At 44.8% G+C, this 6000-nt stretch overlaps 1 protein-coding gene across 7 annotated transcripts in view; it reads left to right on the plus strand.

Moving 5' to 3' along the window:
- The window catches only part of CPSF7 (cleavage and polyadenylation specific factor 7), a 29039-nt gene extending 24474 nt beyond the window's left edge, over positions 1-4565 (plus strand). For all 7 annotated transcript variants that reach the window (XM_023189515.1, XM_023189516.1, XM_023189517.1 and 4 more), the window contains one exon: positions 2498-4565. The gene's annotated coding sequence lies outside the window, so the exon portion shown is untranslated. The remainder of the gene's footprint in view (positions 1-2497) is intronic.
- The last annotated feature ends 1435 nt before the right edge of the window (positions 4566-6000 follow it).

Consider the following 6000-nt stretch of genomic DNA (forward strand, 5'->3'; position numbering starts at 1 on the left):
AAAGCACTGAATCAGGCACCCCAAGAATGTCAGTTTCACTGGGCGCGGTGGCTCAAGCCTGTAATCCCAGCACTTTGGGAGGCCGAGACGGGCGGATCACGAGGTCAGGAGATCGAGACCATCCTGGCTAACACTGTGAAACCCCGTCTCTACTAAAAAATACAAAAAACTAGCCGGGCAAGGTGGCGGGCACCTGTAGTCCCAGCTACTCGGGAGGCTGAGGCAGGAGAATGGCGTGAACCCGGGAGGCGGAGCTTGCAGTGAGCTGAGATCCGGCCACTGCACTCCAGCCCGGGCGACAGAGTGAGACTCCGTCTCAATTAAAAAAAAGAAAAAAGAATGTCAGTTTCTTACATTCTCACCCTAAGGACTGTATTCCATCTGTAGTGACCAAGTTATGGCTTAGGAAGTTTCATGCTGGGAAGATGGTACCTGGTCCTCATTTATAGCAACCTTTTAGTTAGAAATGAATCGTATTTATATTCTATGATGACAGGTGTTCCCTGAGAGTGAAAGGTACATTTTGTTTAGAGGCAGCAATAGAACAGTAGCCTTCTTTGTCCATCTTTTCTCAGCATAGGACCCAGTTCTGGGGCCTGAAGGCTAATTGGCCCAGTGAGGGAATCTCTGATTTCTGCCTGCATTCCAACACTGGCACCAAAATGTAGCCATGGAGATTTAAGAATTGAGTGCTGTGGCTTGCTTCTCTTGGTGTACAAGTTATCCTCTGCAACCTGTGTCTTCAACTTTTTGTAGTTCTCAACTATGTCAGTTATCTCATTATTTTAGGACATTATGCTACTTGAAATATAGTCATTCTCACCTCTTTCCTATACTCATTATTCATTGAAAACTGAGCTTTCTCTTCAATTTGGATCTAATTCAAAGATTCAGAAGCCCTAATGGTATGAAATTGAGTGCACTGAGGGCTTCAGTTTTCCCTTAGAGAAAATGGGACAAATACCAGCCTGCATAGGTGTTTAGACAGGCCAGGAAGGCTTAGGCCATATAGATTCTGAGGACTCAAGCTGAAAATAGTGTCATTTCGGTGTGTAGAAGGATCAGGGAGGACGTAGATGTCTCCTCTAGGTTTTATAAGGCCACTTTACAGAAGCAGTTATATAAAAGGTAAACATTTGTGTGTAGGCTGTGTTGCTGGTTTGGGCATTTGGAGAAATTCTAATTCCTCATTTTCCCTTTGACTGTTAATAATGTTTTATATGCTCAGACTGACCATACCACCACCCGCAGATGGATATTGCAGCATTGGAACAGGGGCTGAGTGTACTAGGAACTTTGTTGGGTGGCCATGTGACAGGTGGCTTAATACACCCTTACTTTTGGGTAAAAGTTCTTTTTTTTTTTTGAGATGGAGTCTCACTCTGTCACCCAGGCTGGAGTGCAGTGGTGCGATCTCAGCTCACTGCAAGTTCCGCCTCCTGGGTTCATGCCATTCTCCTGCCTCAGCCTTCCCAGTAGCTGGGACTACACGCGCCCACCACCACGCCCGGCTAATTTTTTGTATTTTTAGTAGAGATGGGTTTCACCATGTTAGTCAGGATGGCCTCAATCTCCTGACCCTGTGATCTGCCCGTCTCGGCGTCCCAAAGTGCTGGGATTACAAGTGTGAGCCACCGCGCCCGGCCGGGTAAAAGTTCTTTTTTTTTTTTTTTTTTTTTTTGAGGCGGAGTCTCGCTCTGTCGCCCAACTGCATTTAGGTTTCTTCCATGCTCTGCTTTCTGTTCTGGCCTGGCCACGTGACTCCTGCTTAGTTAGTATTAGTATGTTTCCTGGTTCCTCACCCATGGCTGTCATGCGAGGAAAGACTTAAAAATCTCTTGAGTTTTAGTACATCTTGGAAAATCTCTGGGGCTGTGTTTGTGCATACACGTACTCATGAAAGCACTTTTAACCAGGACTCCTTTAAAAAGAAAAAAAAAAAGGATTTAAGAGTTTCCTGTGTATGTGCATCCTGCCTGCTAGAACCTCTTGGGTGTTTGGGGATTAATGGATTTGGTTGTGTACATACTTGTTTCCTTACCACTAAACCTCCCATTTCCAGATTTTTCCCCCTTCCCCTTAAGGTAAGCTATGACTTACACAGAATAGATTTCTGAACCCATATTTAAACTCACCTTATTCCCTTTTAGTAACTTTTCTTGAAATGTGTCACAGTTTCCATACTTTGGCAGCCAAAGTCTCCTTTTCAGTCAAACTTTCGGAGACCTCGTTTCATTCTGTTTTTTCACCTAATCTTTATAGTGGATGTCACTGCTTTTTTTCTCTGTACACACTGTAGCTTCTCTTCCAACCATTCCTCACCACTTCTAGTGTCAGACAATGCTGCTTTGTTTTCCCAAGCTTGCATTCTCTGTCTGCATTCCCTACTTCTTAGGTTGCAGCATTAGAAAATGTGTGTTTTATATAAGCCCCTGTCATTCAGAAAGTAACCTCTAACTTGTGTTTTCTTTGTTCTCTTCTGATGTTCTCATTACAGGAGTCTGGTTGGAAGCAAATGTTTTTTTAATGGACTTGCATCTCCTCACCTTGATCAGGACTAAAGGACGGAGGCCGCCCCACCCCCTTCCCTTTCCTCCAAACCCCTAACTCCCTCCAGACACCCAGGGAATACCCTCTGCCCCACAGGATTGAAGACTGCTGGCAGCCCTCCCAATCCCACAGCTCCTGTTTGCCAGGGGAAAGAACCTAAAGACTTCGTGTGATTGGGAGGGGTGGCAGACAGGAAGAACAGAACATGTCCAGGCCCCTGGTCTCCATAGAGAATGGTGCTTTGTCCAAGAAAACGTATGAGTTTCTGATTCTCCGGGAGCAGTTCAATGGTGAGGTTGATGGGAAGACTTCCTTCCCAAAGAAAATAGATCCTCCATGCAGGATCTAGGAGAGTGACTGGGTGTGCCAAAATATGCCCAGGGTCCTGCCCTCAGCACTAGATTTAATGGGGCCAAGAGGGTCCAAACCCCTTGCTAACATACCACTTCTTTGTTTAACGCCTTTACCTTCCCAGCCCTTTGAGGAGGGACCATGAGAACAGAAATTACCTTATGCAAAGCTACTTCTGTTCCTGCTTTCCCTCTCACGTATTGACGGTTTATTTCCTTGACCTCCCAGAGGCCTGAACTCTTTCAACTCTGCGCTGCCCAGCCTTCTCAGTGGACTTGCCCCTCCTAAGCAGAGAAGGCCTATGAGGTTGCTTTCTGCTGGGAAGCCTGGCAGAGCCAATTACCACCCTCTGCTGCTTAGTGTTTGGGTACCTCTTGCAATAACCAGCTCTTAGTTGTTCCCTTTCCCTGGGGCTTTTCCATTTAACACATGGAGCCCTTTCCCCAGAAGGCTACTTCCTTGTTTTAGAGGAAGGTACTGCCCATTGGGAGATGGGGACATTGGGACCTCAGCAATGAAGAACCCTTGTGAAGTAACCAGGAGGAATGGGGAAAGAAGCAAGTTGGGCAGGATATGGCCTACTTTCATAGGCTTTTCTTCTTTCAGGTTTGATGTAAGCATGGGCTTGCATCCCCCAGGTACATACTTTTACTTATTGTGGGATAACCTGGCACTAGTAGGCAGGTAAAGTCACAAATTTGGTGTCTTTTCACCTTTTGACTGTTGACTTAATAGCTCCTCTCACTCTGCCTGGAGATACTTCCTGCCTCAGATGAGGAGCCAGAAGAAACAAAGCCCGACTTGAATGAACTCAGCTCAAGAGTTCTAAGGACCAGCATTCTGGGGGCCATTTTCTCTACAGGCAAATGGAATTGCTTTTCCATAACATCCAAATTGTAATGTGGTTGCTGCTGAAGGAGGAGGCAGCAGCGAGGTCCTGCGGTACCCATGGGGTGATGCTACTTCTGCATGCATCTACAGGGCATCTGACATCTAACATGAGATGTGGCATGTGAGATGAGACTTGGCATGTGAGACATAGGGTCACTAGAGACCCTTCTGGGTCAGAGGAGAGAGACTGAATTGGACTAAACCCTTCCTCTGTTCCCAGCACGTTTCTCATATAGCCCTCAGTCACTGAGGGAGTCCCCCGCAGGGTTGGAGAGGCACATTCTCTTGGGACAGAGGCTACAGGTTGCAGCTTTTTTCCCCTGTCCCCCAACCCCATCCCCACCTCCACTTCAGAACATGGCACCCCACCCAACTGGCCAAGTGTTAAGTGATGTGCTTATTGAGAGCAACTCCGGGTGTCTTTTAAAATGTAGAGAAAAACAAGGTGACAGTTTAAGGAAAAATATATATAGAATACCAGAAATGCCGTTTGCCCGGAGAATTTTTTTCTCCCCATTTTTGTTTTGTTTTTACTCTCAATGACACAATTTTTAGTTTTATTTCCTGATAGCAAAAGGAAAAAAAAACACCCATCCCTCAAAAAGGCCAAGGTCCCGTCCCCCTGTTGTCGGTGATTTGTTTGTCTTTCTGATAGGTTGAAAATTGTGTAATAAACTTGATGACGCTGTCAATCTTTTATACTGCATTGTATTTTTTTCCTTTTGTAACAAAATATTTTTAAATAATAAATGGGGTGTGAGCTGTTTTATGGATTCTGCATTGAATAGATTTGTTGAGGTGTCTGGGGTACGGGCACGGGCTGATATAGACACACGAATACCGTGAAATGCCAAGTTCTTAGCCAGGATTGCATGTCAGGCAGTGATACATGGCTTTAGTTGACTGTGGAAAGCCTCCTAAGAGACCTCTAATGCAAACCTTTGGAGGCATCCCTTAAGGTTTAGCTTTTTTCCTTGGCCATCTAAACGTTTAAGCTGGCTAAACTTCCAAGTTATTATCCTTTACCCTTCAAGATTCCTAAGACTTATTTTCAGAGCAAATGTTCTACCTTGTACAGTTAAATTCCAATGTCAAGTTCAGGAAGGGAAGAATCTTTTGATAGGAGTTAGAAGACCTGACTGGTAGTGCCTAGTTCACCACCTGTAAATATGGATAAGCAGTGTAACCCTGGTCTTTTTCACCTATAGAATGAAAATAATAGCTGTTCTGCCTTCTGCACATGAATGTTTTAAGAAACAGATAACAATGTGAATGTTTTATAAACTACCTGAATATGAGGAAGTATATAAGTGTGGGTGATCTTGGGCTCCAGAAAAGCTTTTGGCTTTAAAAAGCCAGGTGAAGGAGGGTTCAATGATTAAAAAAGTGAGCCACAGACCAGATAATGTGTATTGGTATCAGGAATGGCAAGATCAGTGTAAAAACAAGCTTTAGGACAAGAGACCTAGAGACATAGAGGGGCTATCAAGATGTGAAACTTAAAGGAGGGAAAAAAAGTAGTTGGAATACCTCAGAATGTAAACTATTACTTTCAAATTGGGTTCCATGGTAACCCACATCTTAGTTGTACGTCATGCTTGCTAAGACACCTGTTCCTATGCTGTAGCAATCTCTAAGGTCTAGGCGTCTGGTTTTTATGCCCCAGATGACTTACAAACTAAATTGTGAGGACTGGTAGCTTAGAGGCAAAACTGAGCTTCATCTAGGAGGTACCATGGTGGTGTAGAAAAGGAAGGACTTTATGGTTACTCTAGGTTCAAATCCCAATTCCATTTCTAAGCTGAATGCCCTTGGACACATGACTTAACATCTGATTGATTTCCTTCTGCCTCATAGGATCATTATATGAATGAAATAACACTTTGCCAGGCACTGGATGAGTAGTAGTCTACAAGCTGCTGCCATGGTATGGAGCCAGAATCTGAATCTGTGTTCTAAATGCTTCCTAAACTGGGCCAGACCACTGCAGTCACTTGCTGGTTCTAGCCATGAGTGTGAGTAGCTGAGCAGGCCTCTGCCAGTTTATGACCAGGGCCTGTTGCTTTGCTCAGTTCTTGCCACTGTCCCAGAATGTTGGTACCTCCAGTTCTGTGTGGACTGTAAAGCGCTTCCCTTGACTCTAGTGAGCACAGCCTCTGGCCACGATAAATCTCAAAGACTAGCTACACTGATTCCTGTCCTCCACTG

The sequence above is a fragment of the Piliocolobus tephrosceles genome, chromosome 13 (genome assembly GCF_002776525.5).
Source record: "Piliocolobus tephrosceles isolate RC106 chromosome 13, ASM277652v3, whole genome shotgun sequence".
NCBI classification, from domain to species: Eukaryota; Metazoa; Chordata; class Mammalia; order Primates; family Cercopithecidae; genus Piliocolobus; species Piliocolobus tephrosceles.